Source organism: Prionailurus viverrinus, chromosome B2, assembly GCF_022837055.1.
Source record: "Prionailurus viverrinus isolate Anna chromosome B2, UM_Priviv_1.0, whole genome shotgun sequence".
NCBI classification, from domain to species: domain Eukaryota; kingdom Metazoa; phylum Chordata; class Mammalia; order Carnivora; family Felidae; genus Prionailurus; species Prionailurus viverrinus.
In genome coordinates, this window is record NC_062565.1 from 46,990,559 (window position 1) to 47,014,525 (window position 23,967).

The following is a 23,967-nucleotide window of genomic DNA, read 5'->3' on the forward strand; positions in this document are numbered from 1 at the left end:
TTGACCTCATTGCCCCTCTCCCCAGCCAGCAGAGTACCACGTGGAGAGGTCTCCACTGAGCCTTTGGTTCCTCCAGTGGGAAAAGAAAACCCTGAGTGGACAACCAGAATCCCCACCACCACCAGCATTTTGTATTGCTTTGCAAGAACCCATACTCTGATCCCACACCTTTGAAATTTCAGGGGAATCTGTGGGGCTCAGCCACAGGGAATCTGACTGTGATGGAGAAGGGGAAAGGGCTTGAAGACTGACTTCATACCAGCAATACTCGGGTAGTAATACCAACCATCAGCTTTGCTCATCTGCAAAACAAAGTTAGGAGCACACATTGACCAAGGAACACAGGTGGGTACAGATCTGCCTGATACAAATCCTCAAATAAGGAGTTTTTCTGGCAATAGAGCCTGGGTTTTCATGCCTGAGCAAGGAACTGAATCACAGCCCCACCTGTTCTGTAGAGTATCTTCTGGCCACATCTGACCAGAGGGGTTAGAGACAAATCTTGGAAGTTGTGAGGCCCAGGGGCACTTGAGCCAAGAGGTGGGCAAGAAAGACTGATCACCTGCAGAGCAAAGCCAGAATCAGGTACAGAGTGTTCCCATGCTATGCACAGGCCAGGGATGATGTATAGCAAAGGCTGAGGGTAGCTTCCAACTCCTCCTAACTGGAGACACTGCTTGGGAATATGAGAGTAGCCAGAAGTGACTTTCCTCCCCCTGCACAGGCAAAAGAGCTAAGATAATAGCCTCAACCACTGTGGAGAGTGTGTTCTGGCCCCATCTGACTAGAAGAGCTGGTAAAAACACCTGGAAGCTGAGCTGCTGATACGTGAGCTAAGAGGGGATAGAGCTAACCACTTCCAGAGCAAAGCCCATGGCCCTGTTTGGTGAGGGAACTTGGAGGGCAAGTCAGCTTGAGTTAAGACAACAAAGAGCTTTACCAGCTCTAAAGCTGCTTCTGCCGAACCAAAGTAGGGAATTTAATTCATAGTCCCACTCATTGTTGAATACAGCCTTCAGCCTGCTCAACCAGGAAACCTAACCAGAGCATGTGAGAAGCCCTTTCAACAACCCTAAGTAAAGTAGCACATGAACAGAGAGCATAGCCCATGGCTTCCTCCTTCTATGGAGCAAAACTAGTGGCCTCACCTGACCAGGTAATTTACCATTCTGATTTGGGTCCTCAAACAACAAACGGTATAGGTTCTGGGTCCCATCCAGCTGCCCTGCCAGGGCAGGGATACTAAGTCACAGCCCCATCTACTACTGAATATAGTACCTAATCCCAACCACGTAGCAAACCTGACCAGAGAATCCAGGCAACTGTGAAGCCCATCCTTCAGCCTCCTTGAGTAGGGAGCCAAGCTAGCAGTCCCATCCAACTATTTCAGCCAGTGCCACACTCTCTCATCCCCTACCCTCAGAGCTTGAACAGTTGCCTCACCCAAAATCGGACCATAATGGCAGGCCCCACCTACCCAAGGACATTACCAGTAGACACACGCAGAAACTAATAGATGACTGGTGAAAAGCTATCTCTGCCAAAGGAAATCTGTAAAGTCTGGAACAGGAGCCCAATTATTCAAATATGCAGGTACAAATGTAAGGATTATGAAAATCAGGTAAATATGACACCAAAAGTATAATAATATGTTATTAGGTACACAATATTTTTTTAAGTTTTTTAATTTATTTATTTTAGAGAGAGAGAAAGTGTGTGCAAGCAGGGGAGGGGCAAAGACAGAGGGCAACAGAGGAGGATCTGAAGCAACTCTGTGAGGAGAGCTGAGAACCCAATGTGGGCCTCAAACTCATGAATCATGAGATCATGACCTGAGCCAAAGGCAGATGCTTAACTAAGTGAGCCACCCAGGTGCCCCCACAATCTTTTTTAAGTCATGTAAATTTTAATAGTAATAACATAGAATATGAGTGAGAAGAAATACAAGTGCAAATTTTATGAATTCTATTGAACTTAAGTTGTTATCAGTTTAAATAAGATATTATAAATTTAAGACATTTTGTGTAAGCCTCATGGTAAACACAAGGGGAAAATCCTGTAGTTATTACACAAAATAACATGATAAAGAAGTCAAAGCATGCTAATGCGAAAAAACATCAACACACAAAAAAAGACAGCAGGGTAAGAAACAATGAACAATGGATCTACAAAACAGCCAGAAAACAATTAATAATATAGCAATAAGTCCTTAACCTATCAGTAAGTACTTTAAAAATAAAAGTATTAAATTATTCAGTTGAAAGAGAATAGCTGAATGGATTAAAGAAAAAAAACAAAACAAAACGCCAAGATCCAATAATATGCTGCCTACAAGAGATTTAGTTAGTCCTTAAAGATACACATAGGCTGAGAGCTAAGGAATGAAAAAAGATATTTTAAGCAAATGGTAACCAAAAGAAGCAGGAGTAGCTATACTTACATCGGACAAAATAGACTTTAAATAAAAAATGGTAAAAGGATACAAAGGTCACCATATAATAATAACTGGGTCAATACATAAAGAAGATATAACAATTGTAAATATTTATGTCCTCAACATTGAGGCACCTAAATATATAAATCAAAAATTAATAGCGCTAAAAGGAGAAATAAACAGTAATAAAATAACAGTTGAGGTCTTTACTCATTCTCAATAACAGATAGATCATGCAGACAGAGAATCAATAATGAAACAGTGGTTTTGAACAACACTTTAGACCAAAGGGACCTAACAGACATATATAGAACATCCTATCCAACAACAGCAGAATACATATTCTTCTCAAGCATATATGCAACAATTTTTTTTAGGATAAACTATGCCTTAGGCCACAAAACAAGCCTTAGCAAATTCAAGAAGATTTAAATCATATCAAATATCTTTTCTAACCACAATGACATGAAACTATTAAAACAAGAGGAAAGTTGGAAAATTCATGAAATGAAACACATGGAAATGAAACAACACTCTTCTAAACAATTAATGGATCAAAGAAGAAATTAAATTTGGGGGTAAATTTCTGGAAAGTTTTTAATGAAAATGGAAACACAACATACCAGAACTTGTAGGATGCAGCAAAATCAGTTCTAAGATGGGAGTTCATAGTGATAAACACCTACATAAAAATCAAGATCTCAAATAAACAACCTAAGTCTACACCTTAAGGAACTAGGAGGAAAAAAAAAGACACAGAGAGAACAAATTGAGCCCAAAGTTAGCAGGAGAAAGGAAATACAGAAAAACAATAGAAAAGATGAACCAAACTATGATTTGGTTCTTTGAAAAAATAAGTGACAAATATTCATTAGAATACTCAAGGAAACAAGATAAAGAACCCAAATCAACAAAATTATAAATGAAAAAGTTGATATTAGAACTAGTAACACAAAAATTCAAAGGATTGTTAGAGACCTATGAACAATTTTATGCCAACAAACTGAACAACCTGGAAAAAAAATTCTTTTTAATCTTAAAAACAAACAATTTACTAAAACTGAATCAGGAAGAAATAGAAAATCTCAATAGACCACTTACTAGTAAAAAGATTGAATCAGTAATAAAAAATCTCCCAGGGGCGCCTGGGTGACTCAGTCAGTTAGGCATCCGACTTCAGCTCAGGTCATGATCTTGCAGTCTGTTAGTTTGAACCCTGCGTCCAGCTCTGTGCTGACAGCTCAGAGCCTGGAGCCTGCTTCGGATTCTGTGTCTCCCTCTCTCTCTGCCCCTCCCCTACTCATGTTCTGTCTTTCTCTCTCAGAAATAAATAAAAACATTTTTTAAAAATCTCCCAAAGAAGGAAAGCTCAGGGCCAGATGGCTTCACAGGTGAATTTTACCAAAAATGTAAGGAAGAATTAACACCAATCTTTCTCAAAGTCTTACCAAAAAATGAAGAGGAAGGAATGCTACCAAACTCATTTTAGGAAGTCAATATTATCCTGATACCCAAACCAGAAATGGACACTACCAAAAACAAAAATAAAAACAAAAAACAAACAAACAAAAAACTATAGACCAATATCCTGATGAATATAGATGTAAAAATTCTCAACAAAATACTAACAAATTGAATTCAACAGAACATTAAAAAATTATTCATCATGATCAGGTGGAATTTATCCCTGGGATGCAAGAATGGTTCAACATTTGCAAATCAATCAATGTAATATATTACATTAATAGAATGAGAGAAGAAAATCATTTAATCATCACAATAAATATAGAAAAAAAAAACATTTGGCTAAATTCAACATCTGTTCACAGTTTTAAAAAAAAATTTAAGAAATTAGGCATAGAATAAATATACCTCAACATAATAGATGCCATATACGGAAAACCCACAATTAACATCATACTCAATGGTGAAAGGTTGAAAGCTTTTCATATAAGATCAGGAACAAGATAGGGATCTCCATTCTCATTATGTGTGTTCAATATAGTAGTTGTAGTAGAAGAAGTAGTAGTAGTAGAAGTCCCAGCCAAAGCAATCAGGCAAGAAAAATAAATAAAAGATATCAGAATTGTAAAGGAAGAAATAAAATTGTCTCTATTTGCAAATGACATAATTTTATATATAGAAAATCCTGAAGACTCAACCAAAAAACTGTATATCTAATCAATAAAGTCAGCAAAGTTGCAGGATAAAAAATTAACATACAAAATCAGTAGCATTTCTATACACTAACAAGAAATTTTCTAAAAGAAATAATGAAATTGATCCCATTAACAAGAGTATAAAAAACAATAAAATACTTAGAAATAAATCTAAGGAGACATTGATGAAAGAAATCAAAGAAGACACAAGTAAATCAAAGAAGGTATCCTATGTTCCTGGATTAGAAGAATTGCTGTTTTTAAAATAATAATATAACAGCCATCTACAGATTTAATAAAATTCCTATAAGGATTCCAGTTATATTTTTTACAGATTTAAAACACTTCTACAATTTATATGGATCCACAAAAGACCCTGAAAAATCAAACAAATCCTGAGAAAGAAGAACAAAGTAGGAGGCATCACACTTCTTTATTCCAAGGTATACCATAAGGCCATAGTCAGAAAAACAGTATGGTACTGGCATAAAAACAGATAAATGTATCAATGAACAGGATTGAGAGCCCAGAAATAAATCTAAGCATATACAGTTAACCAATATCTGACAAGGGATACACAAATATTTAATGGAGGAAGGTCACTTCAATAAATGGTGCTGGCATAATTGGATCACATGTAGAAGAATGAAACGGACCCATATCTTACTCCACTCAAAAAAATTAATTCCAAATGGATTAAAATGTACTCCAAATGGATTATAAAGTTAACTCCAAATGGATTAAAATATAAGACAAGAAACCATAACTAGAAGAAAACATAAGAATAAAGCATGGTAATTGCTTTTTAGATATGACCCCTAAAGTACAAGCAACAAAATAAAAATCAATGAGACCAGGGGTGCCTGGGTGGCTCAGTCGGTTAAGCATATGATTTTGGCTCAGGTCATGATCGCACAGTTCGTGGGTTCAAACCCTGTGTCAGGCTCTCTGTTGACAGCTGAGAGCCTGGAGCCTACTGAGATTCTGTGTCTCCCTCTCTCTCTGCCCCTCCCCAGCTCACACTCTCTCTCTCTCTCTCTCTGTCTCTGTCTCTCTCTCTCTCAAAAATAAACACTAAAAAAAAAATTAAATAAATAAACAAATGGGACCATATTGAACTAAAAATCTTCACAGCAAAAGAAACAATCAACAAAGCATAAAGACAACCTATTGAATAGGAAAAAAAATATTTGCAAACCATATATCTGGTAATGGATTAACATCAAAACAATATAAACAACTCACATGACTCAATAACAAAGAAACAAATACTCCAATTTGAAAAATGGGCAAAAAACCTGAAGATATTTCTCCAAAGAAGATATATGAAAGGCAAAGAAGTACATGAAAAGATGCTCAACATCATTTGTCATGAGGGAACTGCAAATTAAAACCACAGTGAGATATAACCTCTCATCTGTAAAATGGCCATCATCAAAAAGACAGGAAATAACAAATAGTGTTATGTGTGAATGTAGAAAAAAGGAAACCTCATACATTGTTGGTAGAACTGTAAATTGATACAGCCACCATGGGAAACAGTATAGAGGATCCTCAAAAAATTTAAAAAAGATCTACCATATGATCCAACAGTTCCGTTTCTGGGAATATATCCAAAGAAAACGACAACACCAATTCAGGAAGATATCTGTGGCTCCATATGCATAGCACAATTATTTACAATAGCCAAGACATGTAAACAACTCAAGTGTCCATAGATGGATGAATGGATAAAGAAGTGTGGTATATATATATACAATGGAATACAATTCAGTCACAAAATAATAGGAAATATTACTGTTTGTGACAACATGGATCAACTTAAAGGCATTATGCTAAGTGAAATGAGTCAGACAAAGACAAACTGTGTGATTTCATTTATATGTAGAATCCAAAAATAAAAAAAGAAAAAAAAAAAGAAGAAGAAGCAAACAAACAAACTCATGGAAAAAGAGATCAGACTTGTGGTTGCCAGAGATGGAGGGTCTGGGGAGGGGCAGTTGGAGGCAGGTGGTTCAAAGATACAGACTCCCATGGGGCGCCTGGGTGGCGCAGTCGGTTAAGCATCCGACTTCAGCCAGGTCACGATCTCGCGGTCCGTGAGTTCGAGCCCCGCATCAGGCTCTGGGCTGATGGCTCAGAGCCTGGAGCCTGTTTCCGATTCTGTGTCTCCCTCTCTCTCTGCCCCTCCCCCGTTCATGCTCTGTCTCTCTCTGTCCCAAAAATAAATAAACGTTAAAAAAAAAATTAAAAAAAAAAAGATACAAACTCCCAGTCATGAGATCTACAAACACTTTAGATGTACTGTACCACATGATGACTACAGCTAACACCACTGTATGATATACAGGAAAGTTCCTAAGAGAATAAACCTTGGGGCACCTGGATGGTTCAATCAGTTAAGCATCTGACTCTTGATTTCAGCTCAGGTCATGATCTCATGGTTTGTGGGTTTGAGCCCTGAGTTGGGCTCTGTGCTGACAGCACAGAGCCTGTTTGGGATTCTGCCTCTCTGCCTCTCTCTCTCTCTCTCTCTCTCTCCCTCTCTCTTTCTCAAAATAAACTTAAAAAAAAGAGAGAGAGTGTAAATCCTAAGAGTTCTCATCAAAAGGAGAAAACTTTTTTCCATTTTTTTTCTTTCTTTTCTTTTTATTGTATCTGTATGAGAAAATAAGTGTTAGCCGAAACTATTGTGGTAATCATTTCACAATATATGTAAATCAAACCATCGTGCTATATACCTTAAACTTATACAGTATTGTATGTCAATTATTTCTCAATAAAACTGGAAGAAAAAAAAAAGAATATATTTCATGGAGGAGTTGACCATTTAAAGGACATTTAGCAAATTCAGCCTTGATTCTTGGCCCATTTGTAACAATGATTAACTCACCTTGGATACCCTTATTGCAATTGCCTCAAACAGTAACTTGTTTATTTCTGTTCCATCTATTCTGTTTTGTCATAGAATAATAGAACCTTACACATTATGTTTACTTGTTATTTGCTGTTTAACCATTACAGAGTTAGGTACTATTAACTGCGACTTAACAGAATGTGTAGAACTTTCAAGTTAATTACCTGTAACAATGCTATTAATCTAGCATTTCTGAACTCAGGATCATTTGCAATAGCTGATTAGATAATTTCAAAAAGTACTGCGGACTTCACTGATTATTTTTTATGAAAAAAATGTCATTTTTCTTAATGAATCTCTTCGAGACTAAAAAGGATAGTTGTTTTAGGGTGCTTGGATGGCTCAGTTGAGCATCCGACTTCAGCTCAGGACATGATCTCCTGTTCTTGAGTTCAAGTCCCGCATCAGGCTCTGTGTTTACAACTCAGAGTCTGAAGCCTGCTTCAGAATCTGTGACTCCCTCTCTCTCTGTCCCTCTCCCGCTCATGCTCTCTGTCTCTCAAAAAATAAATAAATGTTAAAAAACAATTTTTAGAAAAGATAGTTGTTTTGAGGTACTTAAATTTACCTTAAGTAAATATTACATTTTATCAATCTATAAGTAAAAATTAGTTTGCATAAACAGCTATTCATTTATTGATTATAATTGGAATATTAATTAATCTACCTCTTTGTAAACTACTAAAAATTGTTATCCTTAAAAAAAAGGCAGTGAAAGGAGGTTGCGGCAAGATGGCGGCTTAGGAGGACGCTGGGCTCACCGCACGTCCTGCTGATCACTTAGATTCCATCTACACCTGCCTAAATAACCCAGAAAACCGCCAGAGGATTAGCAGAACAGAGTCGCCGGAGCCAAACGCAGACGAGAGGCCCACGGAAGAGGGTAGGAAGGGCGGCGAGGCGGTGCGCGCTCCACGGACTGGCGGGAGGGAGCCGGGGCGGAGGGGCGGCTCGCCGGCCAAGCAGAGCCCCCGAGTCGGGCTTGCAAAAGCGGAGGGGCCGGGCGGACTGTGTTCCGACAGCAAGCGCGACTTAGCGTCTGGGAGGTCAGAAATTAACAGCTCTGCTCGGAAAGCGGGAAGGCTGGAGGACAAAGGGAGGGAGAGCTGCTGAGCCCCCTGACAACAGAGCTCAGTTTGGTGAGGAACAAAGGCGCTCGCCAGCGCCATTTCCCCCGCCCATCCCCCAGCCGAAATCCCAAAGGGAACCGGTTCCTGCCAGGGAACTTGCTCGCTCCGCGCAAACACCCAACTCTGCGCTTCTGCGGAGCCAAACCTCCGGCAGCGGATCTGACTCCCTCCCGCTGCCACAGGGCCCCTCCTGAAGCGGATCACCTAAGGAGAAGCGATCTAAGCCTGCCCCTCCTGCCCCCGTGCACCTTGCCTACCCACCCCACCTAATACGCCAGATCCCCAGCATCACAAGCCTGGCAGGGTGCAAGTAGCCCAGACGAGCCACACCACCCCACAGTGAATCCCGCCCCTAGGAGAGGGGAAGAGAAGGCACACACCAGTCTGACTGTGGCCCCAGCGGTGGGCTGGGGGCAGACATCAGGTCTGACTGCGGCCCCGCCCACCAACTCCAGGTATACACCACAGCACAGGGGAAGTGCCCTGCAGGTCCTCACCACGCCAGGGACTATCCAAAATGACCAAGCGGAAGAACTCCCCTCAGAAGAATCTCCAGGAAATAACAACAGCTAATGAGCTGATCAAAAAGGATTTAAATAATATAACAGAAAGTGAATTTAGAATAATAGTCATAAAATTAATCGCTGGGCTTGAAAACAGTATACAGGACAGCAGAGAATCTCTTGCTACAGAGATCAAGGGACTAAGGAACAGTCACGAGGAGCTGAAAAACGCTTTAAACGAAATGCATAACAAAATGGAAACCACCACAGCTCGGCTTGAAGAGGCAGAGGAGAGAATAGGTGAACTAGAAGATAAAGTTATGGAAAAAGAGGAAGCTGAGAAAAAGAGAGATAAAAAAATCCAGGAGTATGAGGGGAAAATTAGAGAATTAAGTGATACACTAAAAAGAAATAATATACGCATAATTGGTATCCCAGAGGAGGAAGAGAGAGGGAAAGGTGCTGAAGGGGTACTTGAAGAAATCATAGCTGAGAACTTCCCTGAACTGGGGAAGGAAAAAGGCATTGAAATCCAAGAGGCACAGAGAACTCCCTTCAGACGTAACTTGAATCGATCTTCTGCACGACATATTATAGTGAAACTGGCAAAATACAAGGATAAAGAGAAAATTCTGAAAGCAGCAAGGGGTAAACGTGCCCTCACATATAAAGGGAGACCTATAAGACTCGTGACTGATCTCTCTTTTGAAACTTGGCAGGCCAGAAAGAATTGGCAAGAGATTTTCAGGGTGCTAGACAGAAAAAATATGCAGCCAAGAATCCTTTATCCAGCAAGTCTGTCATTTAGAATAGAAGGAGAGATAAAGGTCTTCCCAAACAAACAAAAACTGAAGGAATTTGTCACCACTAAACCAGCCCTACAAGAGATCCTAAGGGGGACCCTGTGAGACAAAGTCCCAGAGACATCACTATAAGCATAAAACATACAGACATCACAATGACTCTAAACCCGTATCTTTCTATAATAACACTGAATGTAAATGGATTAAATGCGCCAACCAAAAGACATAGGGTATCAGAATGGATAAAAAAACAAGACCCATCTATTTGCTGTCTACAAGAGACTCATTTTAGACCTGAGGACACCTTTAGATTGAGAGTGAGGGGATGGAGAACTATTTATCATGCGACTGGAAGCCAAAAGAAAGCTGGAGTAGCCATACTTATATCAGACAAACTAGACTTTAAATTAAAGGCTGTAACAAGAGATGAAGAAGGACATTATATAATAGTTACAGGGTCTATCCATCAGGAAGAGCTAACAATTATCAATGTCTATGCACCGAATACCGGAGCCCCCAAATATATAAAACAATTACTCATAAACATAAGCAACCTTATTGATAAGAATGTGGTAATTGCAGGGGACTTTAACACACCACTTACAGAAATGGATAGATCAACTAGACACACGGTCAATAAAGAAACAAGGGCCCTGAATGAGACATTGGATGAGATGGACTTGACAGATATATTTAGAACTCTGCATCCCAAAGCAACAGAATATACTTTCTTCTCGAGTGCACATGGAACATTCTCCAAGATAGATCACATACTGGGTCACAAAACAGCCCTTCATAAGTTTACAAGAATTGAAATTATACCATGCTTACTTTCAGACCACAATGCCATGAAGCTTGAAATCAACCACAGGAAAAAGTCTGGAAAACCTCCAAAAGCATGGAGGTTAAAGAACACCTTACTAACGAATGAGTGGGTCAACCAGGCAATTAGAGAAGAAATTAAAAAATATATGGAAACAAACGAAAATGAAAATACAACAATCCAAACGCTTTGGGACGCAGCAAAGGCAGTCCTGAGAGGAAAATACATTGCAATCCAGGCCTATCTCAAGAAACAAGAAAAATCCCAAATACAAAATCTAACAGCACACCTAAAGGAACTAGAAGCAGAACAGCAAAGGCAGCCTAAGCCCAGCAGAAGAAGAGAAATAATAAAGATCAGAGCAGAAATAAACAATATAGAAACTAAAAAAACTGTAGAGCAGATCAACGAAACCAAGAGTTGGTTTTTTGAAAAAATAAACAAAATTGACAAACCTCTAGCCAGGCTTCTCAAAAAGAAAAGGGAGATGACCCAAATAGATAAAATCATGAATGAAAATGGAATGATTACAACCAATCCCTCAGAGATACAAACAATTATCAGGGAATACTATGAAAACTTATATGCCAACAAATTGGACAACCTGGAAGAAATGGACGAATTCCTGAACACCCACACGCTTCCAAAACTCAATCAGGAGGAAATAGAAAGCTTGAACAGACCCATAACCAGCGAAGAAATTGAATCGGTTATCAAAAATCTCCCAACAAATAAGAGTCCAGGACCAGATGGCTTCCCAGGGGAGTTCTACCAGACGTTTAAAGCAGAGATAATACCTATCCTTCTCAAGCTATTCCAAGAAATAGAAAGGGAAGGAAAACTTCCAGACTCATTCTATGAAGCCAGTATTACTTTGATTCCTAAACCAGACAGAGACCCAGTAAAAAAAGAGAACTACAGGCCAATATCCCTGATGAATATGGATGCAAAAATTCTCAATAAGATACTAGCAAATCGAATTCAACGGCATATAAAAAGAATTATTCACCATGATCAAGTGGGATTCATTCCTGGGATGCAGGGCTGGTTCAACATTCGCAAATCAATCAACGTGATACATCACATTAACAAAAAAAGAGAGAAGAACCATATGATCCTGTCAATCGATGCAGAAAAGGCCTTCGACAAAATCCAGCACCCTTTCTTAATAAAAACCCTTGAGAAAGTCGGGATAGAAGGAACATACTTAAAGATCATAAAAGCCATTTATGAAAAGCCCACAGCTAACATCATCCTCAACGGGGAAAAACTGAAAGCTTTCTCCCTGAGATCAGGAACACGACAAGGATGCCCACTCTCACCGCTGCTGTTTAACATAGTGCTGGAAGTTCTAGCATCAGCAATCAGACAACAAAAGGAAATCAAAGGCATCAAAATTGGCAAAGATGAAGTCAAGCTTTCGCTTTTTGCAGATGACATGATATTATACATGGAAAATCCGATAGACTCCACCAAAAGTCTGCTAGAACTGATACAGGAATTCAGCAAAGTTGCAGGCTACAAAATCAATGTACAGAAATCAGTTGCATTCTTATACACTAACAATGAAGCAACAGAAAGACAAATAAAGAAACTGATCCCATTCACAATTGCACCAAGAAGCATAAAATACCTAGGAATAAATCTAACCAAAGATGTAAAGGATCTGTATGCTGAAAACTATAGAAAGCTTCTGAAGGAAATTGAAGAAGATTTAAAGAAATGGAAAGACATTCCCTGCTCATGGATTGGAAAAATAAATATTGTCAAAATGTCAATACTACCCAAAGCTATCTACACATTCAATGCAATCCCAATCAAAATTGCACCAGCATTCTTCTCGAAACTAGAACAAGCAATCCTAAAATTCATATGGAACCACAAAAGGCCCCGAATAGCCAAAGGAATTTTGAAGAAGAAGACCAAAGCAGGAGGCATCACAATCCCAGACTTTAGCCTCTACTACAAAGCTGTCATCATCAAGACAGCATGGTATTGGCACCAAAACAGACACATAGACCAATGGAATAGAATAGAAACCCCAGAACTAGACCCACAAACGTATGGCCAACTCATTTTTGACAAAGCAGGAAAGAACATCCAATGGAAAAAAGACAGCCTCTTTAACAAATGGTGCTGGGAGAACTGGACAGCAACATGCAGAAGGTTGAAACTAGACCACTTTCTCACACCATTCACAAAAATAAACTCAAAATGGATAAAGGACCTAAATGTGAGACAGGAAACCATCAAAACCTTAGAGGAGAAAGCAGGAAAAGACCTCTCTGACCTCAGCCGTAGCAATCTCTTACTCGACACATCCCCAAAGGCAAGGGAATTAAAAGCAAAAGTGAATTACTGGGACCTTATGAAGATAAAAAGCTTCTGCACAGCAAAGGAAACAACCAACAAAACTAAAAGGCAACCAACGGAATGGGAAAAGATATTTGCAAATGACATATCGGACAAAGGGCTAGTATCCAAAATCTATAAAGAGCTCACCAAACTCCACACCCAAAAAACAAATAACCCAGTGAAGAAATGGGCAGAAAACATGAATAGACACTTCTCTAAAGAAGACATCCGGATGGCCAACAGACACATGAAAAGATGTTCAGCGTCACTCCTTATCAGGGAAATACAAATCAAAACCACACTCAGGTATCACCTCACGCCAGTCAGAGTGGCCAAAATGAACAAATCAGGAGACTATAGATGCTGGAGAGGATGTGGAGAAACGGGAACCCTCTTGCACTGTTGGTGGGAATGCAAATTGGTGCAGCCGCTCTGGAAAGCAGTGTGGAGGTTCCTCAGAAAATTAAAAATAGACCTACCCTATGACCCAGCAATAGCACTGCTAGGAATTTATCCAAGGGATACAGGAGCACTGATGCATAGGGCCACTTGTACCCCAATGTTCATAGCAGCACTCTCAACAATAGCCAAATTATGGAAAGAGCCTAAATGTCCATCAACTGATGAATGGATAAAGAAATTGTGGTTTATATACACAATGGAATATTACATGGCAATGAGAAAAAATGAAATATGGCCTTTTGTAGCAACGTGGATGGAACTGGAGAGTGTGATGCTAAGTGAAATAAGCCATACAGAGAAAGACAGATACCATATGGTCTCACTCTTATGTGGATCCTGAGAAACTTAACAGGAACCCATGGGGGAGGGGAAGGGAAAAAAAAAAAAAAAGAGAGGTTAGAAAGGGAGAGAGCCAAAGCATAAGAGACTGTTAAAAACTGAGAACAAACTGAGGGTTGATGGGGGGTGGGAGGGAGGAGAGGGTGGGTGATGGGTATTGAGGAGGGCACCTTTTGGGATGAGCACTGGGTGTTGTATGGAAACCAATTTGTCAATAAATTTCAGAAAAAAAAAAAAAAAAAAAAAAAAAAAAAAAAAAAAGGCAGTGAAAAAAAGAACTTCTCTAATACTGACTTCTAAGGCGAAAAAAAATAGCCAAATTACTTTATTTTGTATTTTATGTTATCAGTATAAGCATAATAGAAAGTTTTAAAATGTCTCAAATTATTTGCAACCTTTTTTTCTGCATTCCTGACCCTGTTCCAATTTCCACAATATAATTTACAATCCTTTTTCCTACAACAATGGACATAAGGAATCTCATTCCTAGAATAAATTTATTCTTAGGATAAATTAAAATCTAGGAATGTATCAATCCAAAGCAGACTCCTACAAACTGGAAAGAGTAATCATTTTTGTGGAATAGTGGGGAGAATAATAAAAATATGTGCTGCTTTTTAAGTGTGTTCTGTTATAAATTCCTTTCCTAAGCCTTTGAAATTTTAAAGACATTCTATGCATCATTAAGGTATTTATGTCAAGGAAAGGTAAATGATTAAAGAAACATCCTAGACAACATCCTCCACAAGGAATATCAAACAGACATAACGATTATTAAAGTATTAACTACTCATTAGTGGCAGTGCTGATTAATGGAACGGTTATTTGAATCTTAATAATTCCGTGTTGTTGAGCAAGATATGCTAAGTCTCTGCCTCATGCTTTATGTTTTCTTAAGCATAAGTCACGCACACAATGCCTCCAAGAAAGCTTCAAAGAACATAGCACTTTGTACAGGCTTTCTAGAAGAGAGCTGTGACTAATTAGGAATCATGCCATTGAATAATAACAATTTTTATAATTTTTTTTGCTTCTACATACACTATGTATTATTTAATCCACTTTATAAGCTTTCAACAGCCTGGGATAGAAAAGAAGAAAAGGCACAGCTTATGAATCATTTCCTATACCTTAGATTAGTCCTTTATACTGCTATTCACCCTACTGAGAGCTACTGTTAGCTGAAGGAGAAGACATTAGAACAAAAGTGCTCTCTGTTTTTCCTCTTACTTTTTTTCATGGACAAGCAAGAATCAGGGAATATAGGGAATTTTATACTGCTTTCAAAAGAAGGAAGGTAAAATCTGCAGTTTCACTGTTAATAAGAAAACTTCTTGGTAACTTCTATGGGACCTGTTTCTACATCACTGAGACAAGTATGTCTGGGTCTGATGATGATGGCCAACATTTATTCAATGTTAACGCTTTGTAGACATTGTGCTATATGCTTATACATGCACTCTTATTTGCCCCCTCATAAGTTCCACATAAAGTAGACACAATTATTACTCTAATTTTAACCTATTTCACTGAAGGCATAATATCCAAATTATAGCCAAGAAAGAAGGGTAAAAGGACATAGGGAAAAGAGGTTTCATGGGGGGTTTTTGTTTGATTTTTGACAGGCTTTGGATTTTACTCAGAAAGGATGCCTTCTCCAGGGACTTTTGTCAATAGTCCAGCCAAAGTCATATGGCCCCCAAACTGTAAAGGAGCCTGAGATATCAAATATTAGCTTCTATCCTTGATAACAGAGAAATGCCAGGAAACAGGATTTGTGGCATTGTTAGAGAATAAGCCAACCCACAGAATCTGACACATTTAAAAAAGAAAGTAAGGGCACCCGGGTGGCTCAGTCAGTTGAGTATCCGACTTCATCTCAGGTCACGATCTCGCAGCCCGTGAGTTTGAGCCCTGCATTCTGTGCTGACAGCTCGGAGCCTGGAGCCTGCTTTGGCTTCTGTGTCTCCTTCTCTCTCTGCCCCTCACCAGCTCACACTCTGTCTCTCTCTCTCAAAAATAAACATTAAAAAAAAAAGAAAGTAAACTTCAGGTACATTAAATAACTGAATTTAAATTTAAATAAGATAAAATTTGTAAAAAAAGTTAAGAAGAATATACATCTATCAGGACCAGGGGAGACATTCTTATACAAGACTGGAAAATTATACATAACAGAATAAAAAAACTTATTTAATAATATAATTTTAGTTACCAAAAAAACCCCCACAAACAGAGTTAATAAACAGAACATTCAGAAAATGACTGTGATATAGCTGGCAAACACAGACACATATACAAACACATGCACCCAACACACATACTCAACACAAATAGTCCTTACAAATACACAAGAGAGATATAAAGTGCAAATGAGTAAATGGGCAAAGATATTGTTGGCATAATTCATAGGAGTAAATTGAAAGAGAAAAATAACATAAAAGAATCTTCAACCTCCTCAGTCATAAGTAAAATGCAAATTAGATTAATAAGAAAATATCGCTTCTTATTTATTAGAATTGCAAACATTTTCTAAAAAGAGAGAGATATATGTCCTATGGTGAGAAGCCCAGCAAAAGGATATTCTTTTCCCAGTGGTGGAAATGTCAAGTTTTATATCCTTTTCAGAAACCAATCTGGCAGCATCTTTTAAAATCTGAAATACACACTTGACCTTAGAAATGGCACTCCTAGGAACCTAATAAAAATAAAAGCATTACTATGTAAGGATATAACTAAAGATTATTAATTGCAATATTATTTATAATGCCAAAAACTGGGGGAAAAGTTTAATATCAATCAATAGAAACAGGGTTGGCTAACTTATGTTATATTTATGTTTTAGAATACTATGTAGCCCACTATAAAAAATTTAAATTTTACCAATTGACTTAAAGCATTTTCATAACTTTCTGAGTGAAAAAAAATGTGCAGAAAAAAACATACATGATCATCCCATTTGGGACAATAATAACATATTTCTGCATAGATAGACTTTTGTATGTGTGCACATATATATGCTTATATACAATTACATAAACGTGAAGAAAATATGTAAGAAGAAATTCTGGTGTAAACATATGTTACAGGGTTGAAGAGTGATTTAGGTGAAGCATGGGAGAAGATAGAGAACTTAAGCAAGTAAAAAAGAAAGAGAAAAATACCACTAATAATAACTATATAACAGCAGATATGATCTGCTGCTAAGTGTGCATTCATGTAAAATTATATTTATTTAAATGCACATATATATGAATACATTTATGTTAAAAAATTAAAATAGTAACATGATATAGAATAAGGGTTGTGACCATGCCTATAATGTCATATGCAGTTCTAGGCAAATATAGAAGACATTAAGAAAAGAAAAGAGTTTTGTAAAAAATATTTAATGTAATTAAAATATACACAAACCTAAAATAGAAAAGTCAAAACAATGTGGAAGCAAGAATCTTCTACATACATTACCTCACTAGCAAGATAGTGTTTTTTTTTTAATTTACCATATTACAATAAATGGCCTGTTGCTATTGTATATTCTGTATATGGCATGGTTATGTCTACAAATATGAAACATCTGGAACAAATCTGAGAAATCCAAACATCAGAAGTGTTTTCAAGTGCTTATATAGACATCATCACGTTGATAAGACAGCCAGATGATGACCAAATTTTTCAAACTTTATCAAGATATTTATTGTTTTATAGATACATTTGTTCTATTTATTAAAATTATAAGTCTATGTCAAAGTGTGTGTAAATTAATAATGGAAACCATTATTTTTTTCCTAAAAATCCTAAATCCTAAATCCTTTTCCTAAAAAAAAAGAAAGAAAAGAAAAAAAGATAAGAAAAAAGAAAAGAAGAGAATCATGAAACAAAAATGACAACTGAAATCATCAAGGAGTATTTGTTGTTTTATAGATACAACATTTGTTCTATTTATTAAAATTATAAGCCTATGTTAAAGTGTGTGTAAATTAATAATGGAAACCATGATTTTTTCCTACACCTCAAATTAATTAATTAATTAATTAATTAAAAAAGATAAGAAAAAAGAAAAGAAAAGCAGAGAATCGTGAAACAAAAATGACAACTGAAATCATTAGGGAGTGCAGGACCTTCAATTCTTCTAGGATTTTAGGAAAATGAGGATTAAGATGGACTAGTTTCCTCCTTTTCTGCTCAACAAATTCTACCCTCCTTTTCCCTCATATTTAACAGGTGGTTTTCCCACCCACTTCAGAGAGAAAATACTAATTCGTGGACTGAAACTCCTCAACTTCCTATTTCTGTGCATATAAACTTAAACCCATTTCCATGCCTTCCTCCTTTCCTCCCTGTACAGCTAAGACTTCGCCCCAAACTCTGGGATTCCACGCACACCCCTCCTTCTTGGAAAATGCCTTCTATGCATCGTCCCTCCTTGTCCTTTGGCATCTTCAACTTACCCCTCTTTAGGCTGTTTGTTGTTTTTTTAATTAGGCCTTACCTATATATCATTTTTTTTAATGTTTATTTTTGAGAAAGCACCAGAGGGGTTGGGGAGGTGGGGAGGCGCAGAGGATGTGAAGAGTGTTCTGAGTTGTGCTGATAGCAGAGCCGGATGTGGAGCTCAAACCCATGAACCATGAGATCATGACCTGAGCGGAAGTAGGATGCTCAACAGACTGAGTGCCCTAAATCTTTTTTTTTTTTTTAATCCAAGTCTGGGTTAGAAAATGTAGCAAATGAGTCTGTCACATTTTACATATCTGAAGAGAAGAAAATTATCAAAAACTACTGAGGACTTGTCAAAATGACTCACCAATTTTAAGAGGTTTGCAGGGTCCAAACGTGGTATAGTTTAAGCATCAGTGAGAATAATAGCCATGGTGGGTGGAAACTTGTGAAGCCATTTAAAATTCTTGCATTCATAATAACCATTTTTGAAAAAATTTAAAAATGCCCAGGTATTCTTTGAAGGATGTCAGATAATTAACTCAGAATTTTGAAACTGGTCAATAAACGAAACTAATCACTGTTCATACAAATTATACCTCAGAGTAACCAAATAGTTAATGAGGAAAAGTCTCATTTACAGACTTATTCCAGCTAATGAATGACAAGGTAATATCACATTTTGCAACTCTTAATAAATTAATAGACCCAGGCAAAGGTTCTCAAAGGCTGCTGATTTCACAATAAAAAACACAACGGGACATTTTGTGCCTCCAGATGAAAGAACAAACTGCAACATGTGAAGCAGTCTTCAAAAAATAATTGAACTACAAGAGGATCAAGACTCCAGTTCTAAGTACCAATTTAAAGAAAATGTGGAGCATAGAAAACATATTACATAGCACAGTTCAGCAACTAGCAACATCCAAACCATGAAACATTCTGCAGGACAAATGGTCCATTTGCTCAAAAAAATCAATAAGAAGAAGGGGTGCGGGAGAAGAAGCCTATAGTTTAAAAGAGATATGGGAGGATTCCTCTCTGTGCTCCAAAGGAGGACACATCCTCTTTCAAATTGGAAGTCTCCTGCCCATTGGTGGTGGGTCTGCAGGGCTGGCCAAAGTATAGACCCTGGCCTGGTTCTGGTCCATGATGGCAATGGAAGAAGACCTCACCTCCTCCACAGACACACCAAATCCACACCTATTTATACAGCAATTCCTCCTGAAGAAGAACTGAGGGCTGACTTAATAGCTTCTGTATAACAAAAGATAAAGAGACCACGTAGAGGGGTGCCTGGGTGATTCAGTGGGTTAAGCGTCTGACTCTTGATTTCCCAGGGTTGTGGGATCAAGCCCCACATCGGGCTCTGCGCTGAGGGTGGAGCCTGCTTTGGAATCTCTCTCCCATTGCCCCTCTCCCCTGCTTGTGCTTGCTCTCTCTCTCTCCAAAATTAAAAAAAAAAAAAAAACAATAAAAAATTTTTAAAAAGAGACCACATAGAGAATGACGAGCAAGACAAAGACATGATAATGAAAAGAATCCTCACCTCTGATCCTGTGAACTGCAGTGGGGAGGGATAGTACTAAGGGACTATGAGCAGATTCATCTGTCCTAAGGGAGAGAAAAAAACCCTGTGATTTAAAAGGGCAACTAGTGGGGTGCCTAGGTGGCTCAGTTGGTTAAGCGTGAGACTTCGGCTCAGGTCATGATCTCTTGTTTTGTGAGTACGAGTCCTGCATCAGGCTCTGTGCTGACAGCTCAGAGCCTGGAGCCAGCTTTGGATTCTGTGTCTCCCTCTCTCTCTGCCCCTCCCCCACTCACACACTGTCTCCCCCTCAAAAAAAAAAAAAAACATTAAAAAAATTTTAAAAAACAAAGAAAATCCTAAATACTCCACCCAAGAACTATTAGAACTGATAAATAAATTCAGTAAGGTTGCAGGATACAAAATTAGTACCCAGAAATCAGTTGCATTTCTATACACTAATAACAAAGTAACAGAAAGAGAAATTAAGAAACCAATTCCATTTATAAGTCACCAAAAAGAATAGAATAACTAGGAATAAAATTAACAAGGAGGTGAAAGGCATGTACTCTGAAAACTCTAACACATTGATGAAATTAATTGAAGACAACACAAACAAATGGAAAGGTATTCTATATTCATGGACTAGAGTCACTGATAATTGTTAAAATGTTCATACTACCCAAAGCAATCTACAGATTCAATGCACTCTCTATCAAAATGCCACCAGCATTTTTCTCATAGCTGGAACAAATAATACTTGAATTTGTATGGAACCACAAAAGACCATGAATAGCCAAAGACATCGTTAGAAAGAAGAACAAAACTGGAGGTATCACAATCCCATATTCAAGATATACTATAAACCTATAGTAATCAAAACAGTATGGTACTGTCACACAAATTAACACAGAAATAAATGAAACAAAATAGAAAGCCCAGGTATAAACCCACATTTGTATGATCACTTAATCTACAACAAAAGAGGCAAGAATATACTATAGGAAAAGGCAGTCTCTTTTTTAAGATGTAGATATTTTTACTTTTTATTTTCTTAATTTTTTATTTAAATTCCAGTTAGTTAACATAAAGGGTAATATTAATTCCAGGTGTGCAATAAGTGATTCAACACTTCCATATACCACCTGGTACTCATCACAAGTGTACTCCTTCATCCCCATCACCTATTTCACCCCTCCCCTTGCTCACCTCCCTCCTGGTAAACATCAGTTTCTTCACTTTAGTTAAGAGTCTGTTTCTTGGTTTGCCTGTCTCTCTCTCTTTTTTTGTTTCCCCTTTGCTCATTTGTTATATTTTCTTAAATTCCCCCATATGAATGAAATAATATGGTATTTGTTTTTCTCTGACTGACTTGTTTTGCTTAGGATAATACTCTGTAGCTCCATCCATGTCATTGCAAATGGCAAGATCTTATTCCTTTTGATGGCTGAATAAAATTCTATAGTATATATAACCACATCTTTCTTATCTATTCATTAGTCAGCTATTTCCATAATTTGGATATTGTAGATAATACTGCTATAAACATTGGGGTGCATGTATCCTTTTAAATGAGTATTTTTGTATCCTTGGGTAAATACCTGGTAGTACAATTGCTGAATAGTGGGGTACTCTTATTTTTAATTTTTTGAGGAACTTCCATACTGTTTTCCAGAGTGGCCGCAACGGTCTTTTCAAAGTGTCCTCAGAAAACTGGACAGCTACATGCAAAAAGTGGAACTGGAAAACTTTCCTACACTGTACACACACACACACACACACACACACACAAACACACACACCCTAGAAGAAAAGATAGCCAGTGGTTTCTTTGACAATGGGCATAAAGCACCATTTTCCTACATATGTCTTCTGGGTCAAGGGAAACAAAAACTAAACTAAACTACTGGGACTACACGAAAATAAAAAGCTTTTAGAGCATGAAGGAAACCATCAACAAAACAAAAACACAACCTGCTGAATGGGAGAAGATATTTGAAAATGATATATCTGATAAATGGTTAACATCAAAAGTATATAAAGAACTTATATAACTCAACACCAAAAAATAAAATAAAATAAAAATAAACTGATTAAAAAATGGGCAGAGGCACTGAATAGACATCTCTCTAAAGAAGACATTCAGATGGCCAACAGACACATGAAAAGATACTCAACATCACTAATCATCTGGGAAATGCAAATCAAAACCACAATGAGATATCACCTAACACCTGTCAGAATAGCTAGAACAAAAAGACAAATAAAAAGTGTTGGTGAAGGTGTGGAGAAAAAAGAACCCTGTTGGTGGGAATGCAAATTGGTGCAACCACCATGGAAAACAGTATGGAGCTTCCCCCCAAAATTAAAAATAGAAATACCATATGATCCAGTAATTCCTCTACTGGGTATTTATTCCAAGAAAACAAAAACACTAATTCAAAATGACATATACACCCCTATGTTTATTGCGGCATTATTTACAATAGCCAATATATGGAAGCAGTCTAAGTGCCCATGGATAGACTAAATGGCCAAAGAAGATGTGGCGCACACACACATACACACACAGTGGAATATTACTCAGCCATAAGAAGGATGAGATCTTGCAATCTGTGACAACATAGATAGACCTAGAGGGTATTATACCAAGTGAAATAGTCAGAAAGAAAAAGATAAATACCATACGATTTCACTTATATGTGAAACCAAAAAATAAATAAATAAATAAACCTATAAACAGAACACACTAATGGTTGCCCGAGGGAGGGCAGGTGGATGAATGGACAAAATTGGTGGAGGAGAGTGGGAGACACAGTCTTCTAGTTATGGAATAAATAAGTCATGGGGATAAAAGGTACAGCATAGGCAAATAGTCAATTGGACTATAATAACACTGCGTGGTAACTACACTTGCACTGAGCATAGCGTAATGACTTGTCAAGTCACTATGTGGTACACCTGAAACTAATGTAACGTTGCTTGTCAATTATGCTTTAATAGCAAATAAATACATACATACGTAAATAAATACGTCAGACAAAAGACATTATTAAAGGGTGATTCCGGGACTTAGCTCCACTGTGTGTATGGGAAGTTCCTTCACACCAACAATTCTCCACTACACCAGCTGGATGTCCTACAATTTATCTCAATCCTGACACTGTCTGGAGGTGGTGTCAAACTCCACAGGTTAAGGGATAGTCCCACAAGACTGCCTCCATGCCTCTCCCCGCAGCTACCACTTGAGACACCAGTCGCAAGCCCAGGTTATCCTGTGCTTCTGACCAACTAGCTATACATTGGAGGTTTCAGGGGCTCCCTTCTTGGCTTTCATTAATTTGTGAGAGTGACTCATAGAACTCAGGGAAACACCTAAATTTACCAGTTTATTAAATAATATGACAGAGGATACAGATGAAAACAGCCAAATGAAGAGATTCACAGGATAAGATATGTGGGAAGGGGCGGAGAGTTTCCATGGCTTCTCTCAGTTCCTTGTTCTCCTGTGTCCCATTATGAAACTACAAATCATCTGTGGTAGAAACCCCTCTGTCACCACATGCTTCAGGCTTTGGTTACTTTCATATATGCCGATTTAAACCTCATATTTATAAAAGTTACCAGGTTACCACCCAGATGCACAGTATCAACATTCATGATGTAAGAATAGCTCTACGATGTATCGTGATCAGAGATAATCATTCAGTTACTGAATTGTAAATAATTCTTGGGATGGCTTCTTGACTTTAAGTCCACTGAATAAAACTATAAAATTGTACTCTGTGTTACCAGGCACTAGGGTAGGGTACTGAAAATTGTGCATGCAGACACGTGACACGAGCCCTTTGCACACAATTCATAGTCCCGCAGTCTCCGTAAACACTTATGTTCACATGCACTATGTGTATGGCAATAGATTGTCTGTGTTCAGACAAAAGTAAAAGAACAGTTTTCTCAAGTTGTTTTTTGGAGAAATTTATGAAAATCCGGCTGTATATATTTGACATAAAAAATTTCCATTTAGAGCCAAAATAATAAGAAAAATTAATCTGTATATTCCTCAGTTCCAGT

The 23,967-nt window shown here is 37.7% G+C and overlaps 1 pseudogene; it reads left to right on the forward strand.

Annotated features, from left to right (window-relative positions):
* The first annotated feature begins 1,108 nt into the window (after positions 1-1,108).
* LOC125166438 (ZAR1-like protein) overlaps positions 1,109-23,967 on the forward strand; it is a 54,700-nt pseudogene continuing 31,841 nt past the window's right edge.